The 22,814-nt window shown below is 43.7% G+C and overlaps 1 protein-coding gene and 1 non-coding gene across 4 annotated transcripts in view; one reads left to right on the forward strand and one right to left on the reverse strand.

Annotated features, from left to right (window-relative positions):
- Positions 1–22,814, forward strand: part of LOC129380689 (uncharacterized) — a 202,644-nt gene that overhangs the window by 30,248 nt on the left and 149,582 nt on the right. The window contains exon 2 of one of the 3 annotated variants that reach the window (XM_072284772.1): positions 7,761–8,039. The exons of the other annotated variants lie outside the window; for them this stretch is intronic. The gene's annotated coding sequence lies outside the window, so the exon portion shown is untranslated. The remainder of the gene's footprint in view (positions 1–7,760; positions 8,040–22,814) is intronic. 3 annotated transcript variants of the gene reach the window in all.
- TRNAS-GGA (transfer RNA serine (anticodon GGA)) lies at positions 10,356–10,430 on the reverse strand. The gene has a single exon. It is a non-coding gene; the product is annotated as a tRNA-Ser (tRNA).

Genomic DNA, 22,814 nt, shown 5'->3' on the forward strand with positions numbered 1-22,814 from the left:
CCACCCAGTTTTTGAAAGTACTATTCGGCCGTTCACACACTGTGAAAAGCTCTCACATGAATTAACGGAGGCTTATCACGTTAGAAAGAAAGGCTCACTATGTGTTAGCCAGCCATCCATCTAGCTGCAATATAGTGAGGTTGCCGTGTTAGACCTTAAGCAAAGCCACTGAGTTGCAATGTGCTTTAGTAATTGTTTTTTACGTTGATTAATCAGCCTTGACATGTGTGTTGTCGTCAAAACATGCACATTCTGTGATGTGAAGGTTATTTTGATATGTATCTGCATATGCTGGGGGGCCAGGGGTTGATCACGTGATGTGTTGTATGTTGCTTGTTTTCTTCCGATAAACTTCATTGATAGTGCTGTATCCTGTTTCGTTCTCTTACTTTTGTCGCCATCTATCATGCAGTAGCTACCATGAAGCTTCACCAAGTTGCCCAATTTTCCATCTTATTGAGCTTAGGGCAGCTAACCAATGGAGCATTAGACTTACAGAATTGGTGCCATGGCATATATATATATATATATATATATATATATATATATATATATATATAAGGTAAAATGGTGGTAAGGTGGGGTGGTAAATTAAAATGAAGAGCTTTTCACATCACAACTAGTCATTTTAACACATTTACCTACAAAATTAAACACTCTGCTCTTATTAATCACCTTGTACATAAGTATTCATATTACTAATAATCTTTCAATGCAAATGCATATCAACTTTTGGCTAATGCTAATAACAGAACAGATGGCTTTTTGTGCTGCAAATTTTGGACTCCTGATTCCCTTAAACGTATACTGTATAGTATGTTTGCAATATCAAAACTGGCGTATGCTTCATCAATCCGGGATATACCTACCTACTAGGACCTTCTGGTCGCATTCTTTAATTGTATTTGAAGGTGGAAATGGACTTCTTGTGAAATTGGTCAGCGGAGCTTATGGTGTTCCTTTACAAATATTGGAATGTTATGCACTTGCTCAAAAGTTACAGGCAGCTAAAGCTAGTTTAAATGTTTCACCAGAAGGAGGCAGTGTTCTTGGTGTACAGGAGAGGAGAGCTGGTAAGCAGACAGTTCTGTTAGGCACTGGAAAGCTGTGCCTGAACTTGGCTGAAAGTGAAAAACAGGCTGTAGTCCACAACCATGGCTGTGGCTCAACAAATGTCACTGAATAATACCGAACGGTCATCAACCAACGAACATTCCACTCTCTCCAGTACACTTGGACTATAAAGACTAAAAACAGTGCATTTGTGGGCTTCTAAGGTGCGTTTTTTCTCATTTGTAGAATTCTTACTGGAGCGAATTCTTGTATAATTCTGCAATGCCAGAAACTATTTCCTGTTGAAATTCTCAATCAAAAGCACCTTTCAGTCTGTATCAGAAGAGAAGAGCCACTAGTTTATATAACACTCAGTGAAGTTATGCGCCTTTGTGTGTTTATGGAAATAGACCACAATATTTTTGTATCGGCAATACAAAACTTTTATAAAAGAGTCTAATTCCCGTGCTCAAAAAATTGTAACGATGAACAGTATGTCTTCAGCCATGGTACATGAATGTCTGGTAATAACAGGCTATAGCTTTAAAAAATACCAGTTGGTAACAGCGCACCACGCTTTATGGCGTTCTGTAAGAATCAGCTTTTTGATGTTTGAATATATTAAACAATCCAGAGCCATCAAAATTCTTGAGCGTTTATTTTTTCTTGCGATAGCTTCTTGTTTTCCAAATGAACCACCTAGCCCAATTTGCCACTCTTGATTATTGTACTCTTGTTGAGCAAGTGCTTGGAGAAATGCATGGTCTGCATGTTGGCAGTAGTGATGCAGCTGCTGATGAACAGTTGCAGTATCCAAAACGTTACACTATTTTACAAGACTTATGCATGGTTTCGGGTCGGTGTCCTTACATGTCGCGAAGGACCCTACTTAACCAAGTGACTGCCTAGAGTAGGTGATCACAGTGAACAAACAGTGCTTCACTAGCAGATGGTGCTTCACTAGAAGCTTCTCACTCTGTATGCAGAGGCATGGAAAGCAGCTGAATGTTAAGTGAGCAGTTATGCTACTTGATACAACAGCATCATTTTCACACCGTGCATCTGTCTTCCTCACTTTATTTTCTCGTTTGACTCAATGTAGCTGGTGCAAGTTTATCCGTTAACTGTGGCTGCATGACTAAGACACTATCTTTTTTCTGAATGAAACAGGCAAACTCAGAAATTTTATTTTAACAGTGTATTACGGTTTTAATCAAAGACTCCAAACACTATATATGAAGCATGTTGCTGATAGTCTTCTTTGCTGTCGCATGCTGAAGGCTACACAGGTTAAACTGCTTTTACACGTTTCGACGTGCGGTGGTTGAACTAGCACCCAGTGAAGAATTGTCTCTTCGGATTTTGCAATATGTGCAATTGATGTTTGGCTGTTTTTGTTCATGAATATGGTGTTTTAAAAATGGTAAATCCATGTTCTTACTTGAATAAGTTCTCAGCTCTTTACTCACTTCTGCTTAAATAATATTGCTGTATTGTCATGTTCTGATGTATTGCTGTAGATCTTGTACCAATAGCGATGCTTGTCCTGTTTCCTTGCTTCCTATCAGTGTGCCATACCAGTTTGTTCTTTTAGCACAAGCTCACTTATGTTCTGTCACATATCACAACACTTCTGGGACAAATGTAAAAGTGCATAGACTGAAGAAAATAGTTTCATATGAAGTTGGAATATGAATAAAACATGTGCCAATTAGACCTGGCGTTCTATCCAGCATCTGTGAGCACAAATGGGCATGGTGAAGTTGGTACTTCAGTCTGTGTTCTTCCTCTTATGTGTTTATTTAAATGTGGCTGGTGCTTGCTTATTCTTTAGATAATGGAGTGTAACATAAGCCGTAGTCATGTTTGTAGTCATGTTGCTTGAGTTTTGTCCTTGTTCATTTGTGGATGGATGCATTAGGATTGTTATAATTTTCAAATAAAGTATCCACCCACTAGCCCAGAAAGTAGCTTTAATGAAATCACGTTGGTAGTGCTTAATTTATGGCGATCACAAACTCAGCCTGACATGTTAAAGCTGCAGTCAGTATCCACAGTCTTGAAAGTGCTTTGTTTTGCTTTTGTAAATAGACTGTATTACAACAGTAGGAAGGTATCTATGAAAAGCGGGGGCTAAAGGCATCTCAAGCTGCCTCATTGCAGCTTTTATCTTAGCCCCCACCCTTATATTTTAGCAATGGAAAGAAATAAAGAAAGAAAGAAAGAACAGAAAAATAGGAAGGTACCTATGAAGAAAGGGGTCAGACAAGGAGACACAATCTCTCCAATGCTAATCACTGCGTGCTAGGAAGAAGTATTCAAGCTATTAAACTGGGAAAGTTTAGGAGTAAGGATCGACGGCGAATACCTCAGCAACTTTCGGTTTTCCGATGACATTTCTCTAATAAGCAACACTGCGGATGAGTTAAAACAAATGATTGAGGACCCCAACAGGGAGAGTGTAAGATTGGGGCTGAAGATTAATATGCAGAAGACAAAGATAATAATAAATAACCGGGCAAAGGAGCAAGAGTTGAAGATCGCTAGTCAGCCTCTAGAGTCTGTGAAGGAGCATGTTTACCTAGGTCAACTAATCACAGGGAACCCTGACAATGAGAAGGAAATTAAGAGAAGAATAAAATGGGTGGGATCGCATATGGCAGACATCGTGAGCTCCTGACTGCGAACTTACAATTATCATTGAAAAGGAAAGTATACAATCAGTGCATTTTGCCGGTGCTGACGTATGGCACAGAGACTTGGAGACTGACAAAGAAGCTTGAGAACAAAACAAATTAGGGACCACGCAAAGAGTGATAGAACGAAGAATGCTAAGTATAACTTTAGGAGACAGAAGGAGAGCGGTTTGGATAAGAGAGCAAACGGGTATAGGTGATATTCTATCAGACATTAGGAGAAAAAAATGGCGCTGGGCAGGTCATGCAATGCGCAGATTAGATAACCGTTGGATGATTAGAGTGACAGAATGGGTACCAAGAGAAGGGAAGTGAAGTAGAGGATGGCAGAAGACTAGGCGGTGCGCCGAAATTAGGAAATTTGCAGGTGCTAGATGGAATCGCTTGTCGCAGGACAGGGGTAACAGGAGATCGCAGGGAAAGCCTTCGTCCTGCAGTGGACATGAAATAGGCTGATGATGATGATAATGATGATGATGATGACGAAGACAGTAATCCTGTTTTGGATATGCATTAAATGTTGCACATCTATCTCGCAAAATTTGTAAATGTAATTTTGTCTTAAAAGAACTGGAGCACACCTGCTACAAAAGTGAACTGATACTTTCCTCATGCAACTTCCCCATTGTAGTTTCACAGACTAAGTAATGCTTCTGTGCTTTCAAAACGCGTGCTTTAATTTTTGTTGAAAAATGTTTAGGATAATATGTCTGCATACAAGCTGTAAAATGTTTTGATAATTGCACAGTTTACACAGTTCATTTGTATTTTACACTCAAAAATCCCAACTGTGTTTGTTAATCTGTTCACGTGGCAGGCAATGCATTCGGGGTTGTATATTAAGTTCATTTTAAAAACATCCCTTCAGCAGTGTGGGCACCGGTGTGTGTGCTATTTCTAACATGTTTTATCAGTGCCTCAATTAGATTTCTGTATATGGTATGATGATCTCTATCTGGGTTTAAAAGACTGATACATCATGGTATCTGCTCCCTACCAGTCTGGTAAAGAGTTATATGGATCAGGTCGGAATATATATCACTCTTAGAAGGATCTGTACAACCTATACATATTCATATAAGACTTGTAGAAATTTCTATCAGTTTTTTTTTGCTAGAGTACTGATGTTAGGTTTTTAACTATTGATGGCACCCCGAAGTGACATTAGTGGAGACATTGCCCCACTGGGCACGTGCAGCAGCTAAGCCGAGTGGGGGAATATGGACCGGGCGCCGGCTTGTGAGAACAAGGATGACATGGCGTTGCGGCGACGCCCTCTCCCCTCACGCAACACCTGGCGCGCTAGAGCGACGGCAGCTGTACCTTTTCACCCGCTCTTCTCCGTCGAGGCGTGCTCCCAACATGGTCGCAACCAATGGGATTTGAGGTGCCATTTCACTGAGACGACAGACGCCGGCTTTTTTGCTCAGTGGGCCATTTGTTTAGTCTGTTCGAACTGAAATGGACCTGCCAGAGTTTGGTTGTTTCACGACAAAACACACAGTCATCAACCGAAAGTTTAATTTGATATGTTATGTTCTTTGCAAGATCGAAAATAAGAAACATCAAGGGCCCAAACACTTGGCATTGTGGAATGCCAGAAGTGACAAAAACAGATTTCCGAATTGGAGTTAACATACAAATTGTGCTTGGTCATGAAGAAAGCATTCAGTGAATTTTAGTAACTGCATGTGGATCAATATTAAGTTCGCTTACTCAGGAGATGGAGGCAGTGGCACAAAGTAGCAGAATTTAGAACGCCAAAAGCATCCATTCAACGCAAGAACCAGTTCAATAGAGGCGATCAAGTTACTGAACATGACAATAGTTGTGGTCTTCATGAGAGACAAGGTCTTATGGCAGCCATGTTGACATTTGTTGTAGAAGTTTTGTGACACTAGGATTATATTGGAGATTGAAATAAATGATGTGGCAGGGAGGCTTGGCGATTGAGGCCAGCAATTGTTCCACCCAAGTGTCTCTCATAATATTTCTGCGGTAGATCACCACGTGCATTCTGTTCTAGAAGCTTAAAAGGGAATGGTAATCTATGTAATGCATCTGTCGAATGCCGACAACAGTATGATGCTGATGCGGTGACAACGATGGCATGATCAACGATGGGATGACAAATCTGGAGTCATCACGATTGAGGCATAACAACTGTGGGATGATGAGTGCATGCATGGCAATGACTGCGTTATCTACTACACAGCGTGAAGGCGGCAGCATCCGACGGCGTGATATTACAACTAATCTGAAATGACAGTGCAATGATGATGACAGATTGAAGACTGTGAACAGTGAACAATGATGCGTCCACTTGGCAACTAAAGAAAAACTTCTGGGCACAGCTAAGCATGTCTTATCTGAGTTGTGATTGGGAAAGCATTAATGCCCAATTGAACGCTGCTGAGCAGTCCTTCGAGTTTTGCGCTGCGAGCAATGTACCCTAGAGCTACGTTGTGCCCGAGCCAGCAAGCAGCAGCAGCCTGCAGTGCCAACGCCGCATGCCACCGACGTACTGCACGACCAGAGACAAGGAAACAGCAGTGGCCACCAAGGCTGGTAGGCACGCGCAGTAGCTAAGCCCAGTGGAGGGAGGGGGGGTAGAGATACGGACCGGGCGCCGGCTTGCGAGAGCAAGGATGACGTGGCGTCGCGGCGACGCCCTCTCCCCTCACGCAACACCTAGCTGGAGCGCTAGAGTGACAGCAGGTGTACCCTCTCACTCGCTCTGCTCCGTCGAGGCACGCTTGTGACGTGGTCGCAGCCACTGGGATTTGAGGTGCTGTTTCGTTGAGACGACAAACGACGGCTTTTTTGCTCAACGGGCCATTTTACGCTTCCGCATAAATAATCGCTACAGAATAACAACGACAACGTGGTTATGTTGAGCTCGCGTTCACGCTTCGTCTGCACGGACCGCCCTACCTGTGTGCTTTTGTTACTGGGGCCAATTCTGTACCATGCAAAAGACTCAGCCATGGAGCACCCGCAAGGTTCAGGCGATAGGTAAAACACGCTGTGCTTTAAATATGCACCCATAGAGTGCGCCAATATTGCAGCCAGCCGATCCGCGCATAGAGAAGCGTCCACACGGCCGCGTTTGCCACGTGGCGATGCTATGCGAGCATGTGTCTAATAGTAACAATTACGTATGCATTTACTAACCAATTTGGGTTCGTGGCACTTTATGTGCTGCTTTCAATAATTGCGTGTGGTGCCGTGGTTCCCGCAAATTTTTTCTTGCCCAATGCATGTGGTGCATACTTTAGCAGCAGCGCTCGGCGTGTTTCGACTAAAGCAATATCATTTCAATTCTGCTCGCCACTCGTGGCGGCTGTAGCTGCTTATAGTTATACAGTACTTTGGTTATAAAGTAGAGTAAGACTACTTAATAAATTTTATTGGGATGTGAGGTTTTATTTTGTTAAATCGAGAACGTCGTCAAATTGAATTACCACTTGATTAGATCATGCAACATTTCATAAAATTGATGCAAGAGCCAAAATTGTCGTTTTTGCCTATGTCCGCACTTATTGCAGCAGTTGAACATGTACTCTGCCTTAACGGGAGAAATGATTAAACATTCTTAAAAACTACATGTCAGTCATGCTAAAATCTCCAGAATTCAATTAGACCTACTGTACCCACATTTTTTTTTAGATGGCAAATCAGGCAAGATATTAGTTGATTCTAGGTTTTCAGTGCTCATGAATGTGACAGTGAAAGTATTGAATGGCATGCAGTGTAGTGCAATGAAAACAAGGACACAAGAAGAAACAAAACAAAGACATAATTAGGCGCCTGTGTCTGGGTTTCATTTCTTCTTGTGTTCTTGTTTTTGCTGCGCTACACTACATGCCATTCCACGATGATCAACTAACAAGCCCACACTGCCACCCCAGTGTAGAGAACAGGAAATTTCGTCTTACAGTATTTAAGAGTGGGCACGGCGGACCCTGCACTTCAACGATGCTGACCAGGCACCTGCTCTTCGTTGTGCAGGTTTTGCTGGGAGCCGCCGCCGTATCAACGACTAGCCACGCGCACTACGTGGATCACCATATCAGCATCGATAGGGGCGAGTACGTGCGAACCAACGAACATTTCGCACCGTCAACTTCTGATGGCCCTGAGCTTCTAGCGACACATTTTGGTCAGCGCAGCGTGACGTCATCGACAGCCGCCTGTATAAAAGAACCGCTCTGCTGCTTGAACATCAGTGGGCACGGCGGACCCGGCACTGCAACGATGCTGACCAGGCACCTGCTCTTCTTTGTGCAGGTTGGTCCCTCTGTGACATTTAGCAGAATTAGCAGTGACCATCGTTGCATTGTGGTCCTACCGTGCTCCAAACAGTGCATTAGCCTTGCTTACGAGTGTTTACCGGTGTGCAAATTACATCTTTGTGGTGACATAGAAACAAATCCTGGACCGAAACAAAATGAACTGTATGACCAACTGCTTGAAGGCCAGAAAGCTATCCTTGCAGATGTAACTGACATGAAAGTGCAGTTATGCAACATAAATAGTGTACTTGCCAGCCTACAACGTACTCTGGAGGACGTGCAAACTAAACTCTCTGATTCTTCTGCAACCCTAGTTCAGACCGGTCAAGTAGAAACCACGCTGAAATCCTTAGAGAAAGTGATGACTTTTCAGACCAAAAAAATGACTAGTTTGGAGGACCATAGCAGGCGTTCCAATGTGATTATTTACGGAATGAAGGAGTTAGCCGACGCAACCGAATCTATGATGAAGGAAAAGATCGTCAAGGAGTATTCCGAGGCAAGCTGGGTGTGAAATGTGAGTATGTTGGTCGAATACTTAGGCTAGAAAAAAAAAAGGAAACCGACCGGTCATAATTTACCTTCAGGATTACAGTGAAAAGAAAGCAATTTTTGCAAACTGCAAGAAACTTAAAGGCTCTGACATCTACATTCAGAACGATTATTCCCCTTCCACAGTGAAAGAAAGAAAACTCCCCTGGGACAGTTGTAAAGAAGACAGGCTGCTTAAAAAAGAGCTTCATTGATCCATGATAAGCTTAAGATTGGCAGGGATAATTTTTATTGGGATAAATGCCTAAACAGACGCGTACAAATTCCCCGAAGCTCCCTTCGGACTCCCACAGCAAACGAGCTAAGCCATTCCACAAACTCGCAGGATTGACGCGCTCCCCAAGGGCCACATAAGCAGCTCAGACTGATTAATGTCAAAGCCCGCAGTATAAAAAATAAAACTGATGCATTGGAAATTTTATTACTGAAACATGATCCTCATATTACTGTCTTAACTGAGACTTGGCTACATGATGAAATAGGTGACGATATATTTCCTCCTTCCTATTTAGTGTTCCGAAAAGATAGGCGCACCAGGGGGGGGGGGGGGGGGGGGGTTGCCGTCCTGATCAAAAATGGCATTTCTGCCCATCTCCTGGAAGCTATCCCCGAGATTGAATGTTTCCGCGGCGAGATAAGTTCTTGGGGTCACAGCTTTATTGTTTACGCCATATACAGACCACCGGGTACTAGTTCCGAATACTTACAAAAATTAGATGATGAAATGAACAGGCACAGAAAGAATACGATTATATTGGCAGGTGAATTTAATTTACCGAACATCGACTGGGAGCGCCTTAATACTGGAAACGCGTTCAGCAAGCACGCCAACATTGACTTCAATATTATGCTGCGTTATAACTTGAAACGGGTGGTACGCGAGCCGACACGCATACAGGGCATTTGCAGTTCCATTCTCACTTTGGTATTTCTTAGCCAGGATTTTTCGGAATATTTTGTTTGTATTGAAGAATGGCTTTCCGACCACCGGCTAGTGAGCGTTACCTTATCAGTTCTACTCATGGCGCAATACTATTCCTCAGTGCTTATCTACAAAGTTTATTCTCATGCCGATGATGTGTCCATCATGGAGCACATGGAAAACTGTCTCGTTGATTTTATCAGCACTGATGCCTGTTCTCTGCGGAATTGATTCAAAATTATGTGCCATTTTGCATGAACCAATTCATCCCCAGTAAAAAAAGTTCGCAAACACACACATTGGATGACATGCAATGTTATTCTATTAAACGCAAGGTAAAAAGGTTAAAAAGAAAGCATAGTAATCCTGTTAACATAAAAGAGGCGCAGAACTCTCTTCAACAGAAGGTGACTGCTGCAAAGAGTTATTATTATAACAACTCTCGGTCTAACTTTATTAAAAATGATCCTACAAAATTTTTGAACCATATGAAGGAAAGCAAGAAACCGATTTCACAGATAATAATTGAGGGCACATCAATAACTAATGACGAAGACAGAGCACAACATTTTAATGAGTATCTTCAAAGTGTCTTTGCAGTGTCAGCTGATTGCATCACTATGCTTCCAGTGAAAAAGCTATTTGATGTGGATTCTATTTCTTATGCTGGAATTGTCAACATGTTGGTAAACCTAAAAACCAAAGCTTCTTGTGGCCCTGACGAAATCCCAAACATGAATAAAGGGAAAATCAGACATCCACCCGTTCGTAGCAAATGCTACAAAGGAAACCCATACGGGTTCCTCGAAAGAAAAGGCTCATAGTTGAAGAAAAATTCGTCCTGGTCCGGGACTCGAACCCGGGACCACCGCCTTTCCGGGGCAGCCGCTCTACCATCTGAGCTAACCAGGCGGCTAGCAGATGGCAGGGCGAAGTCGAATTTGTCGACAACACACGAGGCAAAGGCAAGGTTTGACGAACGGGTGGATGCTACGAACGGGTGGATGTCTGATTTTCCCTTTATTCATTACTTCTCTCCACCTTGCGGGTTTCCGCAGAACTACTACGTCAAATCCCAAACATCTTTCTAAAACGTTATCCTGAACTTATTGCCAGCTTTCTTGTACGAATTTTTTCTGCGTCTGTGCTGTCGGCACAGCTGCCCGATGAATGGAGAATGACCCGAGTTGTTCCAATATTTAAAAAAGGAGATCGACTAAGATTGCAAAATCATCGTACCATTTCTCTGACATCAGAATGCTGCAAGCTCTTGGAGCACATCGTGGCAAACTATATAAAAGAATTCTTAACTGAAAACAATGTGCTCCCGGAGTTTCAGCATGGCTTCAGAAAGCGTTATTCGACTGTAACGCAATTAGTATCAGTGATTCATTCATTTGCTTTATCTCTAGACAATAATTGCCAAATAGATATAACATTTTTAGATTTCAGAAAAGCCTTCGATAAGGTTCCGCACGACAAATTATTCGTCAAACTTAGAAATATTGGCATACTTGACATTTTCATAAGCTGGATTATTGCTTACCTGAGCAAACGCACTCAGTACGTTACAATAGGTGAACATAGCTCGGCCACTCTCCCAGTCACATCAGGGGTGCCCCAAGGTAGTGTCTTGGGGCCTTTACTGTGTTTAATGTATATAAATGACATTGTTAAAACCATAACTCCTGGTGTGCAAATTAGACCGTTTGCCGATGATTGTATTTTGTACAGTGAACTTGTCAGAATGGTCACACTGTTCTCGAAAAGAATTTAAATAACATATTAAAGTGGTGTAATGAATGGGGTATGTTTATTAACGCTGATAAATGCGTATTTATTCGTGTTACTCGTAAAAAAAGCCCACTAACTTTTTCTTATACGCTAGGTTCTTCAGCTCTGCGTGAAACTAACAATTACAAATACTTAGGTGTTACGTTGATTTTCACATTGTCATGGAACATGCACATTAATGATATTTGTTCTTCTGCTTTCCGCAAACTCTGTTTCCTTAGACACAAACTGAAAAATGCCCCTCCCAATGTGAAATTACTGTGTTATTTTACATTTATTAGACCAAAGTTAGAGTATGCATGTATATCATGGGATCCTTACACTAAATCAAATATCGTGCGTCGTGAAAAAAATACAAAGAAAGGCAGTCAGGTTTATATTTAATAATTTCGCAAGACTGGACTCTCCCTCTAAAATTATGACAGAAAACTGACAGAAAGCTGCTAAGACTTGAATTCCTTTCCCTTCTTCTCAAAATTAAACCATCGACTTGTATAACGCCTGCAATACCACGGCAAACAAGACAGCCACATCCGGATTCACTAACACCCTACTATTCTCGAAATAACACGTTTAAATTTTATTTTTTTCCCAGAACAGTATCAGACTGGAACGACAGTTTACAGACACAGTGTGACTAAAATTTGTATAAATTTGTATTTCTTTGTTCTTAATTTGTTCTCCTTTGTTTGTATACGTTCTATTGCCCCTCTGCTTGGACCAAAAGGTCTGCAGTATGTACTGAATAAAATAAACAATAAATAAACCTTGATATAACAAAGTAGGTAAAATCGGCAATTCGCTTCGTTCTATAGAAATTTAGTTGTATTGAAATTCGATCTCGTATGCAAATGAGTACAGTCGTCGATCGATTTTTGTTGCACGGAAAGGGGCCACACAATGTTCCGAATTATTGGGCAATCGAAATAAAAAACGGAAGTTTGAATGAGAAACCAATTTATTTTGACGAATATAGGAGCCAGCGATGAATTATACGGTTTCATGCCACGTCGATATCTTCACATCAGCGGTACGAATTAAGCGAAGCCATGCTTTCGCGTGCACTCCCCCCCACAGCGTCGCCCGGCCACACTTCAACAACGGACGCTATTATGAAAAGCACCGGCAGCAGCGAGCGATGCTTCGTCTGCTTCTCGTTCCATAGGGTCACCGAAACTCGAGATTGCGCAACCTCCAATACTAAACGTGCGGGAAGACAGCTTACATGATGCCACAACGTCTCGGAATGCCCACTCTTTCTACACGCAGCAGATTACCTCTAAAGCAGTGTGCGCGGCTGCATATGCGCTCAGCCGCGCTTACAGCCACGCGCAGTCATGGCGGAGACGCACGCCAACTTACCCCCCACTCCGCCCCCTCGCGCGCGCTTGATCGCGTTACCGCGAGCTCGTTTCCCTACCCCACTTTGCCATTGCTCGCGTGGGAAGGCGGCATTTATGAAGCCACCATCTTTCATGTCACCCCGTCGCACACTTTCACTCGCACCTAAAGCACAAATGCGCGGGGCATAGGATCTTATCGCATTTGGACTTAATTTATACGGAACACAACGCGGCTCCAGGCGGTTGTTCTTGTCGCGCTTCACGCAGTTTGAGAGGTGCGTTTGCAAGCAGCCGCTTGTAATTCAATCATTTGACTATCTGCGTCCGCGGAAGTTACCATTGATTGTCTTGGCATTCCTTTGCGGCAGAAGCGAAATTTCGTTACATTGAAATCACACACAAACACACTTCGTTATATTGAGGTTTTAAATGCATGGTATTCTATCGAGAAGAGGTCATGAAAAGTTAAACATTTCGTTATATCGATAATTTCGTTATATTGAAGTTCGTTATATTGAGGTTTAACTGTATACAGATTTGAATGTGTATACCTTGTTGTGTAGCTCCTTGAGTCATGGTTTCCACGTCGCTCATGGTTGCGAAATCTTTTTGCGTATTTTGTCCATTAGAGCGGTAAAGAAGGAACCACAGAAACTGAACTCGGATCAGTTGATGCTGATTATCCAATGTTACTCCAATTCACTCAATCAGACGGCAGAGTGCTGCTACGAATGACAGCTTTACTAAGGGGACCATGCAAAGGCAATTTTCAGCACATGTTGAACGTTTTTTTCTATCAGCAGTGGTGAAGTAGTTCTCCTTTTAATCTGTGGTATGCCTGCACCTAGTTTTTCGCTTGTTCATGTGGTTTGGGCCGGTGATTTAAGCCCTATTATAGAACAATGTAGCATATTATACTGCTTGTACATCAAGTCACAACTTTATTACTCTGTATTAATAACAACTCACTAAACAATGCGGAAAGGATATTCCTGCAATCTCTGCGTCCTTTCAAGAGAGTCTCCAGCTCTGTGGAGTAAACTTATTTGACCGTGTACTTATTTGACTTATTTGACTGTGTGTGACTGTGACTATGACTGTGTGAAAGGGACTGTGTACATACTGATTGAGATTGCAACATTTAAGTCATGTAATATTGCCAGTATTTTGCTTCAGCAATAAAGTCCTCATCGACAAGTTCGACAAGTAATCATTCATATAAACGATTTCAGTATGAAGGTTTGTGCGAAGCATTTTTTGCTCTACTTAACCAAGAGCAATTAAGTTACTGCACGATGCTCTTTTGCAAATATCAGTGCATTATTTGTGTGCAAAAAAGAAAAAGACTTTGGTACTAATTACAAGCAGCAGACAGCAACATTACCATATTCTGGATATACACTTAGTTGTGCAGTTTTACTTTCGGCCTGCCAGTTGACAACTGCTATATTAAATTATATATATTGGAAATTATTATTATTATATTAAAATATATAATATATTATATTATATTTGCCTAAGTTTAAAGGGAAACACAATATGAAAAGGACATAGTACTTTATGCCTATCACACCGGAATATATATGTACCATTTTGCCTACACCATTGGCAGATTCAGGTGGAGGGCCCTGGAAGTTTGTCTCCTCTCCCGAGCCATGCTGGCTATAATTCTGACTCGTATGAATCTGTATCTGTTGCATAGAAAATCTCACTCGCCCTGTTTCCTTCCTGTTCTCCTTTTGGAAGAGGCCCCGTCTCGATGTTATCCTTGTTGTTCCTCTCTTGGCTCTGATCTATTGTTGCTGCTCCTCTCAGGTCTCTATACGAATAAAAATATCTTAGTCAATTTCTTCGTGAACAGTGAGTCTTATTTTTGACAACTTAAGTATGTGTTGGATGTTACTTTTTTAAGACCTGACATCACAATCTACCTCTGCCTCATGCACATTAGCATCCTCAATTCAGTCACTTCTCCATCCTGACTTCTAGGTGACTTTATTAAAATTGTTTAGGTTACATACAGTATTGCTGGTCATGTATTGTCCTATAAGTTTATTAGACAGTAAAAGTCTTTCAACTTGACTGGGACCTGTGTAGCTTAAATACCATAATGCATCTTTTCAATTTTTCCAAACTATGTCAATACTCCTGATTCTGTGGGCTGTGCAATTTTTCCATGTTGGCGTTTTCAGTTATCATTGAATTAAGGTATGCATTTTCTCTATGGATTACCCTCGAGGCTTCCCTTTCATCTGCTCTGAGAAATTGGCATGTGGCTACCAGATGTGAGTAGCCTGCCTCACAACACATACACATGCTCAGCTACTTTTGCCTAACCCTTGTGCTAGATGTCAATCAGCCTGTGCAAAGCAGTGAGAATTGGGAATTATGAAATTAAGGCAGAGGTGCCAGCATTAAGGGAAGTCATACTTATGAGCAAGTACATGTGAAGAAAACTATTGAGAATTGTTGGTAATTTGCCGTTCCTGTTTATCGGTCTATTAAACTCTCCCTAGCTATTTCAGTTATTTTATCATCTGCTGCAATTTTTAGTAGCAATATGTTGTTCTTAGAGCTGCCACACTTAGTACTAGAAGTTTGAGAACCTATATTTCTTGTCCACTTGGTTGATCTTCTCACTTTACATCAGGTATTTAATGCAATTCCCAGATATGTTCTCAGTCTACTTCAGTGGGAGTCCCTTACTAACACAGTGAATGATCATGAATCATGTGTGTTCTTAGAAAGTGCCTTCATGTTATGCAGCTGTAAGTAGAGGTAAGGGATGCTTTGGAAAGCATGTTACGTGGCTTACATGAGAATTCTTCTATGCCAGAAAGCACACGAATATTTGTGTTTATTTCTGCTATTTTCCTTCCTTAATTACTTTCCTGGTTCAGCGCATATATATGAAGCAAGATATGCTGGCTTGTTCTTTCTTTGCATTAGCAAATTATATTTATCATATAATAGCACATTTTACATAAATGAGCACACTAAACGTCACTTGGCGAGCAAAACATGCACTTGTCTCTTTGAATATCCCAGCCTAATGTTTTAGTCTGTGCAGTTTGGACGTGATTCTTGAGAGGCACTACATCTGCTACAAGTATATGAGGTGTACTTACTTAGCACAGCAGGCAGATCCAAGGAGTTGCAGACTGGTACTTACCACAAAATGCAAATCTAATCATGCCTCAGGATTTTTTGGTTTTTTATTTGCTTGGTTTGCCACAGGGCATGACTTCAGTATGCTTTCATGATTGTAGAGGTGGATGCTGAGTACATATAAGGGAAGGGGGGGGGGGGGGGCTCTGGCATGAACACTGGTAACCGAAGTATTATTTGTAGGCGTGGATGAATATTTGAACTTTTTAATATGAAACGAATATTACATGCTAACTGTTCAGATTCTAAAATATTTACTATATGGCATTTTTTTATTACGTAAAACTGGCCAAATATATTGGAATAACCGAATGTTAAAGTTGTTCCTATTGTCCGCTGCTAAAGAAGTATCATAAATTATCACATGGCAAGCAACATAAGTTTTCCAAGCCATGCGGAAAGAAAATGGGTAACGCAAGCTTTCTTTTTCGTTTCATGGTGGAAGGCTACATGACAACCCCTGACTTTTGCCTATCTATCATTTAAATTTATTGGCAGTCTAATCACGTTAATTTTTTATAACCAGTGATTTTTTAATATAACGTGTTCTTTTACATGTCTTTACAGCAAACAAGTCCTTCAGCAGCTTTTGTTTTCCATTTTCACCACTTCTATTTCTTTGGCTACCATTTATTTACGACTTTTTTACAGCTAGTCATGCAGCAGCTGTTCATTCTTAGAAATCTTGTTTTGACAATGGCTGAATGTTTCCGTGTCCATAAATAGTGAAAGGGTATGAGGCTGAGGAAGCGTAGGGGTCTAAACCATCTACGAGTTCGGCGAGCTCGAGTAGTGGAGGGCACTCTCCGGTGCCGCCAGTAGCAGGGTCAGTTCCTGGCCCTAGTACTCAAAAGTCCCTCAACAAAACAAGTGGGCTCTCTAAAAAATAGGGAGTGAGTACGATTGCAAAATTAGACCCTAATACTGCCACTAGCTGAATTATAAATCAGGATTACAGCGTTTCTAATGCGTGAATAATTGGAACTGTGTGTCAATTATGTCAATTCTGTAGGCTACTGCCGCCCATGGCATTCCATGTAACCAACAGCGGCTACATCCCGGCTACATCCCGACTTTTCAACGGCATAAATATGCAAGCCGCCTGCACTCAACTGTCGCCTTCTCATGAACTCGCAGCAGGCGCTCATCATGCTTCAAATGGCTGACCCTATTTCCCTGAACCTTTACACAATCTGTGGCAACATGTCCATGCGCATAGAGAGATGCGTGAACCTGCGATTTTAGTGCGTCCCCATTCATTGAGACATCACAGGAACTTAGGAAGCTAGTCGCCTGTGGGACAGTTCAGGCGTACGTGCAAACGCCACACAGATATACCCACGGCCTTTGTCGTTCTACTAACCAAAGCACAAATAATGCTGCTACTTCTGAGCAGGAGCATAAAGAGCCGCACATCTGAGTGAGTGGTGAATCATCCTGTTGGTTTAGCAGAACACCGCACTCTACTCTCGTCCCCCAACACATGCATCTCTACATCACCTCCAAACAGTTTGCCTCTCTCTCACCCCACTGTGGGACACCGCGATTCTCTGCTGTTGTCCTCATTTTTTTTCCTTTTTTAGCGTAACTATATATAGGAACCTCTCAGCTGATACACAGAACGTCATTTTCATGATTTTTGTTTACTTTTTTGTTACAAGAAGTTAGCAGTGCGTATTCCTGGCGGTTCTGGCGTGTGGCGTTTGATCTTTGATCGCCGCATGTTTGCAGTCCGAGAGCAGTAGCATGAGTGAAGCGTGCTGAACTGTGGCGCCGTCTAATCATTGTATTAATGAGTGCGCGTAAGTAGCGAGGTAGCAACGTCTATAGCGAGTCAATGGGGCGTAGCTCCGCTTTTTTTTTACGCGATAGCCTTTCTAGGCTCATGATGAAGTTTGTCTCAGCAGACCTGACCACCGGAGTGTCCCCCGAAGCGTCATTACGCCCTATGAAGGCACATTAAAGATTGAAAAATAATCGATAATGACAGCTAGTGAATGATAACGTTATAACAGAATTTGGTAGAGGTTAATAATGACTAGTAGTGACTAATAATGACTACTAATGACTTGTAATGACTACAAATGACTTTGAAATGACCACTATCTCTAACGACGGCTTGTAAAGAACACAATTGATTAGAATTTACTACGAAATGACCAGTGTGTCTAACAACTTGTAACGACCAGAATTGATTAGAAATAATAAAATATGCTTACCAATCACAAGTAATGACTAATAATGAGTGAAATGGCTCGTATTGACCACAACTGATTTAACATGACTAAAATGCTTAAAAGTGAGCAGTAATGGCTAAAAAAAAAGAAGAGAAAGAGAAGAGGCAAAGAGGAAAAGCCGACTGATAGGAGGAGGAAGAGCAGACTTTCGCCGTTCCCCTTTTAAGAGACATCTTAAGAGACTCAAATTTTTTTTTGCAACTGATGTGCCCATCGTGCCGTGACGATCCCGGGCCCCCAAATTATTGCATAGTCGCGTGGCACACCATATTTGAAGCCTTACTATATATATCATAGAGGTTGGTCATTTTCGTACTCCTAACGTATCTGAGTAATTCATGTTCCTCACAAGACGAAGAAAATTAGTTCTATATTACTAGTCATCAATTGTATACTGCCCATATGCTGTGGAGATTAGGATATTACAGGAAATATTTGGTGTTGGTATATTTTGAAGCAATATTTTGGCGGATTTGTAAGGGGGAAATCATTTTTAAGCTCAACCACAAAATTCAAAGCGATCTCTCTGAGAGATTCATGTGTTGCTTCTATTCACAATAATATAAATATTGATACTTAGCACTGGCCAATACCTGGTATACAGGTTGTTCCGGGATGTTAGGTAATATTGTCACGGCTCACTTGAGACAAGAGCGGAGAGCGGTATTTTATCTAGACAATTAGAACAAGCGTTCAGTTTGGCTTCTTCTCTAGCACCCTCACTTGCACGCACGAGGTCGTCGTCCTCGTCGTCAGCGTGGTTGGGCACAGATGGCGTCGCGGCATTTGCCCCCCCTTCAAAGGAGCATCGTCCCGATGCTCGGCGGGTAGCACACGGTGTCCAGCCGACCAGCAAGTGCCCATGTCATTCAGCAAAATAAGGTTTCATGCGCACCACGTGCACAGTTTCAGGCAGGTCCTGACGGCGCCTCGAGCAGGATTTGCTGTCAGGAATGACTTCATAGTTGACGTCGCTAAGGCGTCGTAGAACCCTGTACGGTCCGAAGTATCGGCACAGAAGTTTCTCCGCGAGACCTCGGCGGCGTACTGGAGCCCAAACCCACACTCTTTGGCCGGGCTGGTAGATGACGCATCGATGGCGTTGATTGTAACGTCGCATCACGGTCTTGCTGGCTAGTTATGCGAACGCGCGCAAGCTGTTTTGCTTCTTCGGCGCGCTCTGTAAAATCTGCGGCGTCAGTCTCGGAATCGCTGGAATCATGAGGAAGCATAGCATCCAGCATTGTAGTCACTTCTCCACCGTGGAGGAGACGGAATGGCGTCATTCTTGTTGTTTCTTGCCGAGCCGTATTATAAGCAAAGGTTACGTAGGGTAATATTTGGTCCCAGTTCTTGTGTTCCACATCGACATACATGCACAGCATGTCTGCGAGAGTCTTGTTGAGGCGCTCCGTAAGTCCATTGCTTTGCGGGTGATAAGCTGTCGTCCTTCTGTGTGCCGTGCCACTGAGTGTGAGTACAGTTCGCAAAAGTTCAGCCGTGAACGCGGTTCCCCTGTCGGTTGCGATGACCGCTGGAGCCCCGTGCCTGAGGACGACGTTTTCGATGAAGAACTGCGCGGCTTCGGCTGCTGTGCTGCTCGGAAGTGCCTTGGTTTCCGCATAACGCGTAAGGTAATCTGTTGCAACTATGATCCACTTATTTCCTGCAGTTGATATTGGGAATGGGCCCAAAAGGTCCATCCCAATTTGTGCAAACGGTGCTTCCGGCACTTGAGCGAGATGTAATAGTCCGGCAGGTTTCGTAGGTGGCACTTTTCGTCGCTGACAGTCAAGGCCCGTTCGAACGTAGTGCTTCACCTGTGTTGCGAGCCGTGGCCAGTAGTATTTCCCTTTGATCCGTGCTAATGTTCTTGTGTAGCCTAGGTGGCCCGAGGTAGCTTCATCGTGACAGGCCTGCAAGATTTCACTGCGGAGAGTTTGAGGGATGACCAGTAGATATCGCTTCCCTGTTGAATTGAAGTTCCTCTTAAAAAGAACACTGTTGCGTATGCAGAATGATGACAAGTTCCTTGAGAACAATCTGGGCTTGTTTGTGGTGCGACCTTGTAAGAAATCAATTAGTGAAGCGAGCTCCTGGTCCTCTTGCTGTTGTTGAGAGATGGTAGCCGCACCAACAACTCCTAAAAAGCCTGCGGATTCGTCATCATCTCGGCCTGACAACTCGATCGGTGATCTGGAGAGGCAGTCAGCGTCTAAGTGCTGCCTTCCGGATTTATAGACCACTGTCATGTCATACTCTTGAAGCCGTAGGCTCCAGCGTGCCAAACGTGCAGATGGATCTTTCATGTTGGTCAACCAACAGAGAGAAAGGTGGTCACTTATGACTTGAAATGGGCGGCCATATATGTACGGACGCAACTTGGTAACGGCCCATACTACAGCCAAGCATTCCTTCTCTGTGGTAGAATAGTTCAACTCGGCACGCGACAGTGTTCTACTCGCGTAAGCGATGACTCGCTCAGCGCCGTCTTGCCGCTGAACAAGGACGGCACCTAGACCGACATTGCTGGCGTCGGTGTGGATCATTGTCGGCGCATCCACGTCAAAGTGGGCAAGAACAGGCGGAGTTTGTAGACGGTGCCGCAACTCGTTAAATGCCGCCTCCTGCTCCTCGCCCCACACAAACGTGACATCTTCTCTGGCTAGGCAGGTGAGCGGTGAGGCGATGCGTGCAAAACCCGCAATAAATCGCCGGTAATATGAGCACAGGCCCAGGAAGCGTCGGACTGCCTTCTTGTCCGTAGGCCTTGAAAACTTTGCGACGGCTGCGATTTTCTCAGGATCAGGTCTGACACCTGTGTGACTTACAATGTGGCCAAAAACTGAAGTAGTTCTTCATAGAACTACAGTTATAGAATTAGAACGCTATAGAATTAGAACGCTTGTCCTAATTGTCTAGATAAAATACCGCTCTCCGCTCTTGTCTCAAGTGAGCCGTGACACTGGTGGAGGTGCTGGGTATTGCTGTTTCCTCCGTAATGATGCGGTGTTTCGTCAGTGGTGTTTAACGCACTCGGGACGTTGTAGAGAAGCAGTCCTTAAAATGGTCAATCAGTTCTCTGAGCCTTTGTTTCTGCTGCGGCGCTAAACCTGGGTCAACGTCGACGACGGGTGTAGATGGCATCGTATCGGTGGTTGATTCCTCTTTTACAGCAAAGCAGTGTTGGACGTGGTCGATTTCGTCAAAGTACGCCACAGCGGTGCCTTTATTGATGTGCCGGCGTTCATTGGTAAAATTTGTCAGTAGTACCTCTGTGCGACCGCCGATTAGGCTGACGATGCCCCGAGCGATGGCAATACCTTGATGGAACAGACGTGCAGTTAGTTGTTCAGCTACACCGTCCTTGTCAAACTGTTCTCCGCAACTTACGGAGACAAGACTGCATGATAGTGGTGGTATGCAGACGTCGTCGTCAGCTACACGTAACCATGTACGTCGGCGCTCTTCGTCTTGGCCCGTGTCTGTACTAGTTGACAAGGTTATCTCGCCGTCCCGTATGTTAACCATGGTGCCGTACTCCCGCAAGAAATCCATTCCAAGGATGAGTGATCTGCAGCACTCCTTTAAAATTATAAAAGTGGTGACAAAAGCTGTATTTCCTATCTGGAGCCGTGCAGTACATTTTCCTGTAGGTATCATTATCTGGCCCCCGGCATTTCGAATGTAAGGGCCCGTCCATTGCATTTTGACTTTCTTAAGCCGGTCTGCCAACTGCTCACTCATTATCGAAAAGTCTGCGCCAGTATCGACTAAAGCTGTCACGTCGTGCCCATCAATTATTAAGGGTAGGTCGGCACTTACAAATTCGTCGGCGTCCCGTTTCTCCGGGTTGCTCTGCTCGTTTCTCAGTAATAATGGGGGATTTTCGGCGGTTCGACGACTTGCAACCTTCCCCCCGGAGGTCGCTGATTTCAGTTTCCCCGCCGTGGGCTTGGAGAGCGGCCTCGTACCACGTCGGCGAAACTGCGACGGTTCGGCGAAGAATAACGTAATGGAGACGGCGAGCGCGACCGAAGATTAGCTGAGCTGCCTTGTTCCCGTGTGACACTGTCGTCGAAGCGTGGATGTCTCTCTTGAAACTGGCGCGGAGTGGCAGGTGACATTTCCTGGATGCCACCCTGGCGATGAGGGCAAAAACGATAAATGTGCCCTGGTTCACCACAGTGAAAACACAATGGTCGGCGATCAGCAGTGCGCCATACGCCGGTCCTGCAAAGCTGTGGTCGCCTGAAATGCTCCCTCTGTATCCAAGCAGCAACAGGTGGCCGCTGGTGGTACTGCTGTACCGGCATGGTAGAAAGCGGGCGACGGACAGCGTCTGCGTAGCTATATGCGCGTGGCTCGAAGCGCGGCCCGGGACTCGGTCCAGGGAGTGGCTCAGGAGGTGCTAATGCTTGCCGAATTTCTTGGCGAACAACTTCAGCGACCGAAGCAACAGTAAACTCCTTCGGTGTCACAGTTTGCTTCGCAATCTCCTCGCGCACAATGTCCCTTATCAGTTGACGCAGCGAGGTCTCGTCTCTCACTGTGAGTACTGCGGCTCCTGCAGGCGCATCGTTAGTCAGGCGTTCGTATTGCCGACAACGCTGCTGGAGCGCCCGCTCGATTGCTGTGGCTTCCTTAATGAATTCTTCCACTGTTGTAGGCGGGTTACGCACGAGACCAGCGAATAGCTGTTCTTTGACGCCGCGCATGAGATGGCTCAGCTTCTTCGAATCCGGCATGTTGGG

This window comes from Dermacentor andersoni, chromosome 10 (assembly GCF_023375885.2).
Source record: "Dermacentor andersoni chromosome 10, qqDerAnde1_hic_scaffold, whole genome shotgun sequence".
NCBI classification, from domain to species: Eukaryota; Metazoa; Arthropoda; class Arachnida; order Ixodida; family Ixodidae; genus Dermacentor; species Dermacentor andersoni.